Source organism: Danio aesculapii, chromosome 17, assembly GCF_903798145.1.
Source record: "Danio aesculapii chromosome 17, fDanAes4.1, whole genome shotgun sequence".
Taxonomy (NCBI): domain Eukaryota; kingdom Metazoa; phylum Chordata; class Actinopteri; order Cypriniformes; family Danionidae; genus Danio; species Danio aesculapii.
This window is the reverse complement of record NC_079451.1, coordinates 35,830,371-35,848,253: the sequence shown is the minus strand read 5'-3', so window position 1 is coordinate 35,848,253 and position 17,883 is coordinate 35,830,371. Positions and strand designations below refer to the sequence as shown.

The 17,883-nt window shown below is 32.3% G+C and overlaps 1 protein-coding gene across 11 annotated transcripts in view; it reads right to left on the bottom strand.

Annotated features, from left to right (window-relative positions):
• The window catches only part of nrxn3a (neurexin 3a), a 584,854-nt gene that overhangs the window by 91,101 nt on the left and 475,870 nt on the right, over positions 1 to 17,883 (bottom strand). The gene's annotated exons all lie outside the window — the stretch shown is intronic.

The following is a 17,883-nucleotide window of genomic DNA, read 5'->3' as shown; positions in this document are numbered from 1 at the left end:
TGTATTATGCTGTATTTTTGCTGTATTAGGCTGTAATTCGCTCTTGTTTTAGTGTTAAAACACTATAAAAAGTGTTCAGCAAATAATGGTGAATGCTAAGTTCACATTTTACCAAGTATATGTTTTTTACTGTAGGAAGGCAAATTATCATATGCATTTGATTATATGGCAACACATGTCTTTTTCACCAAGAAGGTCTATATAGATTATAAAGGTAGATACTGATAAAATCAGGTTAATGTGTCACATGTTGATTGGTCAGTTTGTATGTCTCAGTATTTGGGCTTTGGTCACATGGTCAAGAAAGATACAAAATAGTTGGTAAACTTTGCTCTGATCTCTTTTCCTGCTCTGTTTTTTCCTGCTCTGCTCCTCTCCTTCTCTGGCTCTACGGCTACCTCTTTGGGGCCTAGTCACTGCTCTTTGTCTCCCCCCCCCCCCCCTCTCTCAGGTAACTTTATTTTAAATTTAAGCTAGGTACAAGTAATTTCATATGTTTATATCATTTCATGTTTTATCATTTTACACAGTTATTTGTAACTAATTTGGTTGTAACCATAGAGAATTATTGAAATTAAATCATTTTATTTTTAAGCATTTGTGAATTACTTTTGATTTAACATCAACACTTAATCGCTCCATATTGTAATACAATACAATCACATAATAGCAACACTCTCACACATTTTAAGCTATTAATGCTGCCCTTATTTCCGTTTTTTGTATAAGATTGCAGAAGGATGGTTTAACTAGAAATGTACAGTTTTCACCATCATATTGATAGAACTTTTTAGTCATTCGGCAGAACTACAGTTCGAACCGCTGTAGTTAAAATCCATTCTAACATAACCAAGTAAGATGCAAGTTTTAGATCTAAATGTTGTTGGGAGTAAAAGCTTATAATTAATAGTAAAGTTAATTAAAATGTTAATTTACTCTTAATAAAAGAGAATTAAGTTGACTATACAATAATTTAAATCCATCTATAATAATAATAGTAATAATGACAAAACAACAAACCAATAAAAATGTCAACTAAAGTATACAATCTATTAAAATAATGACAACAGTATCTCAATGGCTCTAGAATACTAATTATGCTAAATTTATGTTACATCTCATAGAGTTACATGAATGTTTACTGCATTATTTTAATGCCATATATCTTACTATGATGGTCTTTGTATTTGCCTTTATAATGTTATGTATATTTGTGTCTAAAATATCAGTGTTGTTATCAGCTTGTGAAAAAGTAACATTTCATGAAATTATATTTGTCATGTAATATTCTGTTTAATGGTTGTTCTAAGTATAATGTAAGTATTATAAAGTCTTTAAAATGACAAAACATGGTAAATTCCTATTTTTGTTTAGTAATATGCTTTGTTACCGTTAGCTGAAACTCAGTTTGTAAAACTTTAAATGTTACAAATATTTTACCACATTTTTTTTCTTTTCTTCCTCTTCTTCTTTTTTACAGTGCACACATTCTCCTCTTTCTCTCTTTTACAGTATACACAATGCAGCGATGCATTTTTTTTTTCAGTTTGGATGAATTTTTAATGACAGCGATGCCCTTGAAATCTGTCACCTCTTGCTTTGCTTTTGTTCTAGCAGGATCCTGAATAATCTATTAGCATTAGTGACCCCTGATAAACTTGTCCGCTTGATGAAAAGTATTCATCAGCCATTAGCACCCCCCGTCTTTGGAGGTGAAGAATCAGCCTCATTGATTTACATAATGCAGTGAAAGTGGACTAAATCAATAGCATTAGCTAAAACAGAGAAAGAGATAAGAATGATTAATGGAACAGGAAGGTGTGCGGTGTTTGCCCTCATGGATCCAGGAGTCTGTGTGCAAATGTAGCTGCAAAAATCACCACTATAAATTAATTAGCAGAGCCTCGGTGAGCTCTGGTGGAGCAGGAAACAATGAGGAAATGTTTCATCAATCGTCAATGTCATGAATTAACAATGTGTTTTCAACGTGTTTTCACTAACCCCAACTGGAAATTAGTTTTAGGTCTGGTCTGGTCTTAGTTTGCCTGTTTAAGGCCCCGATATACTTAAAGAGAAATCGATTAAGGAACTGGTGTGATGCAATTTCAAAAGAGAAATTTGGCAAAAATGAACATTTTGGAGTTTGTTTTAGGAGTTTAAAAGTTTGCCAAAGCTAACTATCCAAGAAAGTTTGCTTTAGTTGGCAAAGCCCTTGAAACTACTATTGGTTGGTGATGAAAATTACGTAAGAGTTCCCTTTTTACAAAAAATAAAATGAGATGTAGAGTACAGACACAAAAAGTTAAATTTAGAATCACTATTGAGCTTATACACCAGCAAAACAACACTCAAAAAATTTGCTGTTAGCTTAAATTACTTATTTAAAGTGAGCTGAAACAATGCAATTATTGACTTAATTGTATTTGTTCAATCCACTTAAAATTGTAAAAACTAATAAGTTAACTTAATTCCTTCATGTTGTCCCAACACAAATAGATTGTGCGGAACCCAGCATTTTTACAGTGAATTAAGCAACTGTTATATCTTGAAAGACACAATATGCAATTTTACCACTAGAGGGTGTGTATTCACAGCAAACAAAAACGTAGTGTGGAATCATGGTAGTTTTTATCTTCAAAACATCCTACGGGATTCATCATCCTGAAGTATTGCAGACTTATTTGCATGGTAGCATGATGCAGAGTAAGGCTCAGAGAAAGGCCGTTGAAGAGAAACAAGAAGCAATTGCTGATGAGAGACAAACACAGCACAGTACGAAAGCAGTGGAGGTTTTATTATGCCAAAGGCTATCGCTTTCACTCTTTCCAGCCAAGATTATATGGGAAGAAGCAGTGCTGTTTTATCAAATTAAACACGTTTTAGGCTTCTGTTATAACCCTGCTCTGTGCAGTCTAATAAAATGCACAATATATTAAAGAGTCTTTGGTGTTTGAGGGTGTGTGACATCATTAGCATGGACACATAAGACATGGGACATCTCTGTCACTAGTTAAAATAGCTTATTTCTCTGTCTTTTAACATTCTTCTAAACATTTAGAATAATCTATATAGCACTTTTTAGGGTTTTTTGGATATTGAATAAAAATAAATAAAACTTACACTACATACTGCTCCTTTAATATTTAGTCATTTAGCAGATGCTTTTTTTCCAATGTGTCTTAAAATTGGGAGGCAATTCAACAAGAAGAGCCAATACACACACAAAGTGCTAATTATACAAAGCAACTGTTAGTGCTTAGAGAATTTAGTGCTAGATTAAGGAGGAAAGAGTTTTTACAGGTGGTTTGTCAAGTCCACTCACCTATGTGAAGAACACTTTAAATGCACAATGTTTTTTTTTTGACGTGTCTGGTGCAAATGTGCAAAAACTGATGCAAGTGTCAGTTAAAGTGTAAAGAGATAAAAGAATGTGTTTTCTACAGGTGGTTTGTCAAGCCCACTCACTTTTGTTAGGCACACTCAGAAATCATAATGATTTGGGGTTGTGGTGTGGTAAGGTGGGAGAGTAAAAAGAGGGTCTCCACTTTTTGTGGTCATACTGTTTATTCTTTTGCTGAGCTGAAGACTTACCAGTTGTCAACTGTAGAGCTAACAAAAGTTATCATGTGCCCTGTAAAAATGTGAAGGTTATGTCAGTAGACTAGATTTTAAAACGAGCAGTTCATTCATAAATAGGTGCAAGTGTTGTTGTTGTTGTTTTTTTTGTGCTGTAGAAATATAATCTGAAAGATAGATCTATGGAAACTAGTATTGTGCTACAAGTGAAGTTTCATAAACTAATTTCGAGAGGAGCACGTTATATGATTGAGCACGACTGGCCGCTCATCTGTAATCAGTAATAATCCAATCAGAGTCATCCTAGTTTACTATAAATGGATCATTTTCTTCCAACTGCTCTATCTTCATTTGGAAGAATCCCCTCTTCCACCCCATCTCCTCCTTTTCCTCCATTTTTTAAAGGGGGAGCTCTCGAGACCACCTGATCTCGGATCTCCTGATATGCTTATAGACTGGGCGGGAGCCCTGGGCTCAAATATCTCCGAGCTCAGGGTTCTCTCCTGGGATAGCATGCCAAACCTACTTTAAACGCCAAGCATATCTAAGTGGGAACTCTTGAAATGCTACATTTCAACCGGTAAATCCGGCTGACAGCTTGCATAGAAAGAGAATGATGTGCGCCAAATCAGTCAACGTAGGCACACTTTTTGGTTGCAGACCAAACAGCTCAATATGAGAGGCAATACAAATTCCAATACAAGTGAAACACACACAGAAATGTGAAGCATTATCAAGGTAGCAAAACTTAATTTTATTTATTAGATTTTGACATTATTCACATTGTTTTAATAAAATATTATTAGCCTAGTGAAAAAAACTGATCTCACAAGAGAATTGTTTTAGGGCTGCGTGACATTAAAACCGTTTGAAAACCCTTAATATACAGTAATCAGGAGAAACATATAATTTTGATTGTTTAATGTTGTCTTTCATTAATAAAATAACCTTACAAGAGCACATTATGGTTGCCTCCAACCCCTCAGCGTAAATTCATCTGTATGAACTGTTTGAAATGTGTTTTAAATGATGTGTTAATAGAACTTCTTGGTTTAGACTAGTTGACACCACACAGTACAAATGCTTTCTCACAAAATCACAATGATCTTTATATGTACTCACTGAAATATATTTATGACAAATATAAATGATTTAAACAACAATAGTGTTTATACTAAAAAACTGTAACAATAATGTAACACCAAAATTTAAAATATACAGTTGAAGTCAGAATTATTAGCCCTCCTGAATTATTAGCCCCTCTTTTTGTCCACGATTTCTATTTAATGGAATAGTAACTTATTTCTAATAACTGATTTATTTTATTTTAGCCAAGATGACAGTACATAATATTTACTAGATATTTTTTCAAGACACTAGTATTTAGCTTAAAGCGCAATTAAAATGCTTAACTAGGTTAATCAGTTTAATTAAGCAAGTTAGGGTAATTAGGCAAATCATTATGTATAATGATGGTTTGTTCTGTAGACAATCGAATAAAAATATTGCTGAAGGGGTCTAATAACATTGACCTTAAAATGTTTTTTTTTAAAAAACTGAATTTATTGTAGCCGAAATAAAAGAAATAAGACTTTCTCCAGAAGAAAAAATATTATCAGAAATACTGTTAAACATTTCTTGCTCTGTTAATCACCACTTAGGAAAATTTGAAAAAGAAAAAAAGATATATAAAATGACAAGAGGGCTGAAATTTTAAATTTCGACTGTATATATTTTTGTTTTCTAGCAATGATACTGATATTTCTTAAACTTTGAAAACCATTTTCAGGCCCAAAAACTCTTTTGTTGTGTAAATGAATGGCCCAAAATGTTGTCACGTATACCTCCCCTTTGAAGGGTTTTAGGTCCTTGTCAGCTGGTCAGAATAGGAGTCCGGCTAAATCAGCGTTTTCTTTTTTAGCAGGGATTTTTTTTGCTTCTCTTTCTCTGCAAGCATTTCATCCTCTCTTTCTCCCTCCCCTCTCCAGAGGCCTCCGGGTTGCATAGATCTATTTTATGGTTATGTTAAACCGAATCTGCTGTTGTTCTTATCTCTTGCAGCATGGAAAATGACGACAGATGATAAATTGTATCAAGGGAGATGTTTATCACCGTGCAGTGCATTTATCACAGCAAGATCTCTGTGAGGGAAATCTGGGCCAGCCCTCTCAAGTTCATTTGGAAGACTTTCTATACAACACCACAACGCTTTCTCTGTTCATCTTTAATTAACCTTCCAGCTTTGTTGATATTGTTTTTAATTTTACATGTCGGCTTTAGTCATCTATTAAAAAGCATCACCGTGAATCCAATAACCATATTATGATTTCTGAACAACCATTTGACACTGGAGCCTGTATTAGCTTTGGATAGAGTTTGCCATCACAAAAATAAATGGGCAATTCTAAAATGTTATATAATTCATTCATTCATTCATTCATTCATTCATTCATTCATTCATTCATTCATTCATTTCCCTTCTGCTTAGTTCCTTTATTCATCAGGGGTCACCACAGTGAAACGAACCGCCAACTGATCCAGCATATTCAATTAAACTCAATTCACCTTTATTTGTATAGCGTTTTTACAATGTAGATTGTGTCAAAGCAGCTTCACATAAAAGGTCATAGTAAATTGGAACAGTGCTTTTCCACAGCAGATGGCCTTCCAGCTGCAACCCAATACTGGGAAACACCCATACACACTCATTCACACACATACACTACGACCAATTTAGCTTATTCAATTCACCTATAATGCATGTCTTTGGACTGTGGGGAAAACCGGAGCACCCAGAGGAAACCCACACGAACAAGGGAAGAACATGCAAACTCCACACAGAAATGCCAATTGACCCTTCTGGGACTCGAACCAGCGACCTTCTTGCTATGAGGCAACAGTGCTAATCACTGAGCCACCGTGCCAACTGTTATTTTATTTTATTTTATTTTATTTTATTTTATTTTATTTTATTTTATTTTATTTTATTTTATTTTATTTTATTTTATTTTATTTGAGCAAATAAATGCAGGCTTGGTAGTCATAAATATAAAAAGTTATTTAAAATTTAACCACCAATAATAAATAAATATATAAATTTCAAAACTTCCATGAACATATTTGATATTTAACAAATATAAATATATGCAAAAATAATATTTCTACAGTTTCTCAAATTCCGAATTATACAAAATTAAATAGAAACCTACAGATAATATTGAAATCAGAACCCTTTTTGTACAAAAAAATAAATAAATAAAATAAATAAATAAATAAAAATAAATAAATAAAAAATAAAATAAATAAATAAATAAAACAAACAAAGAAACAAAGAAACAAACCAAAACAAACAAACAAAACAAAAATAAAATGAATGAACAAAATTAAACGAATAAAGCAAATAAATAAATAAATTAATTAACAATAAATAAATAACTAAATAAATAAATACATAAAATAATAAGCATATTTTCAGCAAAATAAGCTTACCATTACTACGGAAACACTACTTTTGTTGAAAAATATCATGAGTTTACAGTCAGTTTTTAAAACAAACACTGACCTTACACTTTAATTAATTCACAACATGACATGCGGATTCATTAATCCTATATTCACATACACATATTTGATTATTAATAAATATTTTTATAAATAAATACATTTAATAATAACAACAATAATAAATACATTTAGAATGCTAATATTCTTTATATATTCAGTTCCTCAAATTCTGATTTCCACAAAATTAATTAAAAGCCTACCATATTAAAAACGTAACCCCTTAGTAAAGTTAATAATAATAATAATAATAATAATAATAATAATAATAATAATAATAATAATAATAATAATAATTATTATTATAATAATTATTATTATTATTATTATTTATTGTTTATTTATCTATTTTTTACGTATTTATGTACTTATGTATTTGTTTTATGTATTTTGTTTGTTTAATTTTTTCCAGAAAAGTCACCCACATAAAACTTATTACAGAAACACTTTTTATTGATATTTGTTATGTTATTCATTTACAGTCAGTTTTTAAAACAATTACCAACCATATTTAATGATATATATTTAACACCAATTAATTTACAGAATAGCACGTGCGGCACATTGTAAAACATGGTAATAAAAAGTCCTTTTAACATCCTTGGTTTTGCTCGATTATGTTGTACTCAATCATGCCATTTTAATCATACTGCTGTTTAAAAATTAATATGGATGTCAAATTGATCTTTAAAATCCATAAAAATTGTGATTAAATTCACATATAATTTTAACTAGCCCCCATATCATGCTTTTCCTCCATAACCACAACAAAACCATCTAGTTCATTCATGGCTTTATAATATGCATATGGTCATTTATGCATTAATGGATAGATATTCATAATCTTGTCAGTGTGTGGTGGGGTTTTAATGAAGTGTTTGTGTCCATTGATACTTCGAGACCCCTGAGAGCGCCTTTGGAGGAAGGAGGATTGTATGTTACTGTAACCCTGCCTGTCTTCCTGCAGGAATAAAGAGCTACAGAAACATATCTCTGCCTTCTTCTTAAATATTAATGAGACGAAAATGAGTCAAAACACATAGAGAACAATTTGCTAAATCTGTTTCCAAAGACTTACACATTTAAACACACGCGGAGCGATGAAATATCTAACCGCTCTGCCACTTTTAGCTTGTGAAAACCTCTTCTGCTGTATTACGTGTTTGATCACAGAAACTCTCTTTTGCATTTAGCATCAAAGAGTTTATAAGTGTCTCTCTATTGCTCTCACTCATACACACACACACACACGCACGCACACGCACACGCACACGCACACGCACACGCACACACACACACATCCACCACATCCCTCTTCCAATTCCAATACTGCAATGCTTTCGTATCCAGGAGGGTAAAAGGACGAATAAACTCTTGGTTTTTTGATACATGAAAGGAAATAGTCTTACACACACACACACGCAAACACGCACACACTATATTGAGCGTTGTGTCAGCAGTCCATACAGGAAGAACGTGCAAATAGGGAGTCATTTTTTGGTCATAGGTATAGGTCAATGACAAATAAAGATGACCAAAGCACAGGAAAAGAAGAATACTTTTTTGTCTTGCATATACTGTAATTTGTATGTGTGTATGTATGTATGTATGTATGTATGTATGTATGTATGCATTTATTTATTTATTTATTTATTTATTTATTTATTTATTTATTTATTTATTTATATTCAACATTTAGAATGAATATGTATTTAATACTTATTTAATAAAAAAAAATAAAAATAAATCAAGAAGAACCATAAAAAATGTATTAAATACAATTTTTTAAAAGAAATGTATTTAAAATATAGCAATACAAATGACAAAACACACAACAATGAAAATAAAAATAAAATAAAAAATATTTCTAAAAAAATCTGATAATTATTGTAAAAAAAATCATGAAATTAAATCTAATTTAAGCTATGAATAAAAATTGTATTAGCTACTCTAAACACAGATGACACCAATCATGGGCCTAATAAAATTAATATTATCATGTCTTTGAAATACATTTAAACAACTGCTCTATTTATGCATATAATAAAACATGTTATTATACCTTTTTCTATATAAAAATATATATATATATATATATATATATATATATATATATATATATATATATATATATATATATATATATATATATATATATATATATATAATTTTATCTTATAACAATTCTACAACTTGTTGACTACAATTTCCATTTCATATTTTCATATCTAAATGTTTTATTTAATTAACTGACATAATTTATATGTTAAATATATCTTATATTAAAATACAATGTTTCTGTTTTAAGATTTCATTTAAAAACACCCATTGAAACAACTTTTGGTAGGCACAGTGTATGATGATTGGCACATCAAATACACAATTATACTCATTGTGTATTTGAAGTAAAACACTGATTGCCAGAAAGAGTTTAAAACAATGGGCCACTTAATGACTTAGTGATAATAAAAGCTAAATAAATAAACCGCAAAAAAAGAGAGAAAAAAATAAAATAAATAAAATAGATATATAAACTTCATTTATTTCACTATTAACCTGATCACAATATTATAAAGTGTCGTTCTAATAAGCCTTTCAGGTAAAAAATAAACAGCCATGACAACAAAATCAATTCACTGATTATTCATTCACTCATTTTCCTTCGGCTTAGTCCCTTTATTCATCAGAAGTCGCAACAGCGAAAGGAACCGCCAATTTATCCAGCACATGTTTTACACAGTGGATGACCTTCCAGCTGCTATTTTATTTATTTTTTTTAATTAATAAAATAAATGAATAAATTAATTAATAAATAAAAAATAATAATGAGACACCGACGCATCATCACTCCACTAGCAGATTTGCGCTACGTCACCGATTTTGATCCTGCCCCAAAAATGATTTTAAACCCGGAGGATGAAATTAGCTGACAAAAGAGCAAAATGTCCAGTTTTCCCCAAAATTAAACCTGACAGCTGCTAACGTTGTCTTAACTGATGCTCAACACACACAAGTCTGTTAAAGTTTTTTAAAAAAAGTGCTTGAGTGTGTCTTGAACCTTTAAGACAAAAACTAAAATAACATTAAATGATAAAGATTTTTAATTGCTTACTTTGTCTAAACAAGATTTACTTTGGTCACACGGACAATCTTCACATGTAAATCAAGTCATGGCAAAATGCTACCTGGCGAGTAAGTAGTCACATGACATGAAAACAGCTTGTTTAAAGTAAAAATATTACTATATTTTATACTTTAAGGTAAATCAGATCATAATTAGAAACAACTATTTTCCATTTAATCAAATCTAAAATGTACTTTGAATGAAAGACACAGTAGTTTTACTTTTTCAGTATAGGTCCAAAGGAAGCGTGGCTTTATTTGTATTCTGCCAGGCTCTTCTGATAGCCAGACTGAGCTTTGAATGCAAACTCCAATCATTACAGTCATCAATTGTGCTGTTCTTGCTCTCCTCTGCCGTTTGAGAAGTAAAGAGGTTTGCCCCACTGTATCACCTGGACAAATTGATAAGTGGCTAAAAGATGAACCTCCTCGGCCTGCGAGTGCCCGTCTGCGGAGAGCTGATAAGACCAGACGCTCCTCAATTGCTAGTAAAGAGAAAATGGAAGTGACAATTTTTCGTAGCTGATTGTTTCATCAATATATGGGTCGATATTTTCAAGTCCAAAGCTAAATAGTGTGGGATCTTTTTCGGAACAACTTCATTATTTTCAGTTTAATCTGTGCCGTTTGACAAGTGGGAAAAAAAGAGACAAAAACTCGTATAGATTTAATGGAAAGTTAGCCATTTGTAGAAAACAAACACAAAAAAAGACACTGCAGATGTTTCAGAGTATATATATATATACTGTGAATTGTTAAATAAGAAGGTTTTGGTTATTTGGTGAATTATTAGAGCTTCTTATAGCATAATACAGATTAATTTCAGATTACAGATAAAATTGAAGCATCATGTTTGTGTTTTTTGGAATGGAACTGATCCATTTTCATATCTGATTGTTTTTTTCAATATTAGAAGCAGGTTTGCAACACAGTGTGAGATCTTTTTGGGGGAAAAAAAAGACTGAGACATACATTAGCAAGTTGCAGAAACAAAACCGGGTAGCATTTTCGGAAACCTTTGTTAGCTAACTAAGGTTGCAAATTCTGTCATTACAAACATAGTTTGTTGAATTGGTGTTTCCCAAATCCATCGTACAACTGAACATTCGCAAACTCCGTACAAAACTTGTACTCTTGCAACTACACCTCTAGAGCTATAGTTAAGCATAGTTCCTTGTTGTGTTTTATTCCCAGTTATCCCCCCTATGTCCTATTCCTTTCGAACGTTCCAACATATTAACTTGGAATGATTAAAAAAAACATTAAAATCATCTCTCTTAATTTGCTTTCACAGTATTTTTTACAGTTCAGTTTAATCGATCTTCATATTGACAATTGCGCTCCCTTCGCAGTGCTCTTTGAAAACATTTACGACGTTTTGAACAGCCATGGCTCATGACGAAAGCTATAGGGGACCTATTATTTAAAAGTGGAATCTACGTTATGTCTCCAAAGCTTACAAAAGCATACATTAATGCTTTTAATTTATAGTAGGTTATTTATTAAGAAATGCATTTGTACTGTATAGGCATAAATTGCATGAGCCTGTCGGTTTCCCCCACAAATGCAAAAACATGTGGTATAAGTGAATTGGGTAAGCTAATTCGGCCGTAGTGTATGTGTGTGAATGGGTGTGTATGGATGTTTTCTATATGTTTCGCAGCTGGAAGGGCATCTGCTGCGTAAAACAGTTGCTGGCTAAGTTTGCGGCTCATTTCACTGTGGTGAAAGGGACTAAGCAAGCCCAAAAGAAAGTGACATTTAAAAGCTTAACTAGGTTAATTAGGTTAACTATAGAGAAATTAGGCAAGTTATTGTATAACGATGGTTTGTTCTGTAGACTATCAAAAAAAAAAAAATTTGGCTTAAAGGGGTTAATAATTTTGACCCTAAAATCGTTTTTTAAAAAAATTAAAAACTGCTTTTATTCTAGCCAAAATAAAACAAATAATACTTTCTCCAGAAGACAAATATATGTTCAGACATACTGTGAAAATTTCCTTGCTCTGTTAAATACAATTTGGGAAATATTTAAAAAGAAAAAAAAAATCATAGAGGGGTGGGGGGGGGGGCGCTAATAATTCTGATTACACCTGTACCTTATGAAAAAATGCAAAAACGCATATTTGCATCTGTTGACAAATAATTATAACAATTAATTATTGTATTATTAGAACATTTAGAGTAACATACCTTCAATTTGTAATGAGTAAATTTTATATTATTAGAGCATTGTAGTGCAGACAGACAATTACACAGAATGTTAAGCTTTCTCTTTTTTGAAGAACGGAGGTAGAAAGTAACAAAAACACTTTTAAAATCCCATAGCTAAAGGATACATTTAACAGAAAATGAAAAAGCTGCAAAAAACAAAACCGAAACAAATTTGCAATGCGGCACATGTTTTAAAGCACAATACATTATGATAATTGTGCAACAATAAGGTTTTAATTCTTTTTTGCATTATTAGTGCATTTATAGCATAATAAAACACGTTCATTTCAGATAACGGAGAGAGTGAAGCATTGTTTATGGTGTTTTGTTTGCTGCACTAATTAAAGCAGCATGAAGGAAGATGCCTTTAAACAGCACAACATCCATCCAGTCTACAAACAACTGAACCTGAACAAACCGACTACAATTAGTCCTTTAAGTCGCTCATTGCTACTTAAACCACCGACAGAAGATTTTCAATTTCCAGCAGCCTTTCAATTAGGTTTGCTGATACAGGCAAAATCTCGAGGGAGCCCGGTGTCCGTGGGACATCTGTGTTGAAGAGCTGCTGTGTTTCCAGAGTAGTTTATAGAGATATCAAACATGTTGATGAGGCAGAAAGCGCTCTTTAATTCACTGCTAGCTGCTGATTTGCCTGCCAAGGCTATCGGGTCCACAAAACACAGACAGCTGCCAGACAATACTTAATCTACCCAGAAGCTGCTTCATCGACACTCTTATACGACAACCCAAAACAACATGGGGCCAGAACTTATATGAAATAACTTTTGCTGACGGTAAATCGAGTCAACGTTTCCTTTTGATGTACAAATACACAACTGAAGGAGAAATTAAAATGACACATAAAAACACATCGGGAGTTTGAGATTGAATGGCTTTCAATGTGGTTTAGATAAAGGAACAGACGCTTTTTCTCCATTTTAAAACTGAAAGTTAAACAACATTTCAGATGCTTCATTTTTTAAATATTAGAGTAAAAGCCTTACCCTTCCCCCTCGTTTTGTGCGTTCACGTGAAGGGGTACGGGTTTTGACTTTAGCTTGAAGGCGTAGGGCTAAAGGGAAGTCCTAGTTAGCCCTTGAAACAGAGATTTTTCAGGACCACACTCAAAACCAAGGGGTACAAATATTTCACAGAAAACACTATCTACAATGACAGCATGACTGCACACGGAAGTCAGGAGAGGCACAAATTAGTACTCTTTTGTCGTTATTACGAATTTGTACAACAAACAAGCACGTTTTAATATATTCATAATGGCGTTCGTGTTTTACCATCATGCTTAAAAAATACTAGAATAAAAACTGCTAAATTTAGCTTATAATATTCTATAATACCTAATAATAACTCCTGTATAGTAGTCCCACAACATACTTACACTTCTGACATTTAATGACACTCGAATACCCTGTCAGAAAAGTCTAGTAGCTGGGAATGAGCTTTTTACAGTTATTTATGTTACTATGTCTGCTATAATGTTTATGTTGTTTTCGTGTGTTTGCATACGTAGATGAATATGACCACTGTGTAAATGCACAGTACAGTTACTATCTTATTGCCATATTATATCGTTATGATTACATGATATCATTGCCTTTAGTGATTTCCTAAAGATAAATACCAAATAATAACACAACTGGAATAAGCAGAAGCGATCATCGATCTCATTTGAAGCAAAAGATCGCGATGACATATGATGAGTGTGCAGGTGCTGTAGTGGTGTCCAATTTCTTAGGGGTAAATTTTAAAGGGTTTCCCCTTCACACTCTGTTTCAAGGGTCAGCGGGAAGGTAAAGGGGTAGGGGTATAAAAATAGAATTGGTTTTGGCCAAAGTAAATCGTTGTCTCATGATATGTCATTAATCAATCAAACCCTACATTTTTACTGTAGCTTAAGAAAGGGCCCTTAAACGGGAGACCGAGATCCACTTCTGGACACTGGTCCATGAAACATTCTGACAACGCTACCAATTTACGGTTTCTACAGTTTAAAGTGAGCAGCATATTAAAACTATGGAGCTGTATACAGCAAGGGTTGTTTGTGGTATTGAACTTTGTTTGTTAAATTCTCTTATATATATATATATATATATATATTATATATATATATATATATATATATATATATATATATATATATATATATATATATATAGTCCAGTCTTGATTGCTCTGCTTCTTCTTTTACATTGTTTTTTGAGTAAAAACAGCAGCAAAAAAATAAGGTCAACAGCAAAATACATTAGTGTTAAAAAAAGTATTAGAACACTGCTTTGTTTGTATGTCACCACTCCAAACATTCCCATTGTCTCTTTGAGTTTTTTGACAATATGTTTTTATACAGATTATTTCAAAGAGTTCAAAAAATGTGCCATCTGTAATTTTCTAACTATTAGAAAATCTGGAATCTGAGGGTTCAAAAATATACAAGCACAGAGAAAACATTTCCAAATAAGGTTATTCGCACTGCCTATAACACAATATATAGATATTTGAAGTCAGAATTATTAGCCCCTGTATATTTTCCCCTCAATTTCTGTTTAATCGAAAGAAGAATTTCTTCAGAACATTTCTAATAGTTTTAATAACTCATTTCTAATAACTGATTTTTTTTTATCTTTGCCATGAAGACAGTAGATATTATTTTACTAGATACTTTTCAAGACACTAGTATTCAGTGTAAAGTATAATTAATTTAAAGGCTTAACTAGGTCATTGTATAGTCATTGTATAATGTTTGTTCTGTAGACAATCCAAAAAAAAATGCTTAAGAGGCCTAATAATATTGAACTTAAAATGGTACTTAACTTACAACTGCTTTTATTTTTAGCCAAAATAAAACAAATAAGCCTTTCTTCAAAAGAAAAAATATAATCGGAAATACTGTGAAAATTTTCTTGCTCAGTTAAACATAATTTGGGAAATATTTGAAAAAGAAAAAGAAATTTACTGGAGGTGAATATATCTATAGGCAATGAATGACATTTAAAACTTAGGCTACTTTTGTCATTCTGTCATAGTAATTGCAAATCACTAATGTAAATAACTCAAAACTTGCTACACTGACACTCCTATACGACAACGAAAAACAACTTGAGGCCAGAAATCGCATGGCCTCGTGCTGTGAAATATGAAATAACTGTCAACAGTCAAAGTTTCCTTTTGAAGTACAAACACATAACTGAAAAGAAAAAAACACACACATACACACATGGTGAGTTTGAGATTGAATGGCCTTCAATGCGGTGTAGGTAAAGGAATAGTGTTTCAAGGGCAGCGCTGCTCTGTTTTCCTCCTTTTTAAAACAAAAAGAAAAAAGGATGAAGGTCCAAAGCTCTTGAATGTGAGACATTTTCAGATAATGATTTATGGTCTACGGCTAACAAACAAAAGACTTTGGCGCAAAGCACTTTACTGCAGCGTCTAATACAATTTTTCATCTTTCTGTTATATACATAGACCTTGAGAGCATAAATATTAACATACAGGACACAAGTTAAAAGGATCGAATGCATCATAGCAATTGTAGCAGATCCTGTATATAAAAACACACACACACACACACAAATATACAGAGAAATAAAAAGAAGGCAGCTGCTTATCACGTCGAGTATGATCTGTCATGTGAGCAGAATATGAGCAGCCACATCCTCACGGAGGTCACAAGACAAAGACGTTTGTGTTTGGTCTGCGTCTGATGCTGATCAGTCAGAATGCTCTCTAAACAGCCCTCGAAAAACTACTCCACCTTGAGCCGAAGTCCACTAGATGTTATTTACGAAGATCCGTTCTGCAGTCCGAAGCAATGCTGTGCTATTTCCCCCCCAATTTTCTAATCTGCTTTGTCAACAGAATGAGAAGGAGCTTATTTCAGGGGGAAATGTGGCGCAAATGGCATGCGCCGCTGCATCTTCTCTCCGACGCAACCGGAAAACTGAAGGAGAAAGTCAAGCCATCACAAAATCATCTACACTCTGATGGTTCATTACACTTTATTGGTAATTAGATCACCATTACCCGGAGGGGGCAATCCGATTATGTGGGCTACATCTCGTTAAAAACACAACTCATACTTCCGAGTCACTAATTCAAATCACAATTGAAAAAAATAAAATGCTAATGAGATGCATGCATTTGGCTTAGAGTATAAACTAAAAATTCCCACTAGGAAATAGTCAGAACAAAGTGGAATATTCCAGTTCTGTAAGTACTAATCGATATACTTTTTCAACAGAGAAATGGTGTATCAATGATTTTTGCTATTTGTTTATTTATGCACTACTATTTAGCTACAAGTGACTGTCAAAAACACTGATTCATTCAAAATAAAACTTCATTTAACTGGTCTGTTCATAAGCAGTGATCCGTTCAATAATCAACCAAAGTGGAAAACTAATCAGTTAATTAACAGTGGTCTTTAGTTTGTGGTTCACTGCTGTTTCTGTTTATGTATGCAGTTGAATTTGCATTATGAGACTTTGACCTCTGCTCTGATAACTTTTAATGTTGACAATTGAACTCTGCAGTTTAACAACGTGACTTTTCGTGATATTTTTAGTGATCTAGAACACTGTTTTGTATAAGAAATAATATTTAGAGACATCAGTCCATCATCAAAAAAGTACTGTCTGCTTATTGCTCTTTTTTTATGAACCTAGAGACTGTGAGAGTATATTCTAATAAGCTGTACGATGGTTTACTTAAAAAAGTGAGTAAATCCATTGCCTCAAAAGCATCAAGCTGACTTTACTTTAAAAAGTGAGTAAATCCAATGTAACTTGAAATGGTTAAGCTGACTTAAATACATTTTTATAATTATGCACATAATTCATTTACTTAATAATTTTAAGGCAACATGTTTCTTCACTTTTGTTGAGTAAAGTCAAGTAATTGCTTTTAAACAATGGGCTTACTCACTTTTGTAAACAAATCAAGCTAATTACAGTGTCATTTGTTTACATGACTAACACTGACAATATATTCAATACTAAAAAGTATATTCAAACTAAATGTTAAGCGCCAAAATAAACATTTTAGTATCAAAAACAGCCAGATAAGAAATCATGGTCTCATAATGCAATTTCTAAAGTGTAAATAAACAAAAAACAAATAGCATTTTAAAACATTAAACATAATATAATGCATACAGTGCATACAATACATACAGTGCTCAGCATATATAAGTGAACCCCTCACAAATCTATCTTTTAAATTCATATTTTTAAAAGAAAGCTTTACAATATTATATTTGTGCATATACATTACATTAGTCAGTACTGAAGCCAAATCTGGAGCTAATCTAACAAAATAACTCCCGATAATGGTCCAAAAACTAGTATACCCAAATGTATATGTTATAGAGAAATATTAAATACAAATTTAAGTTTA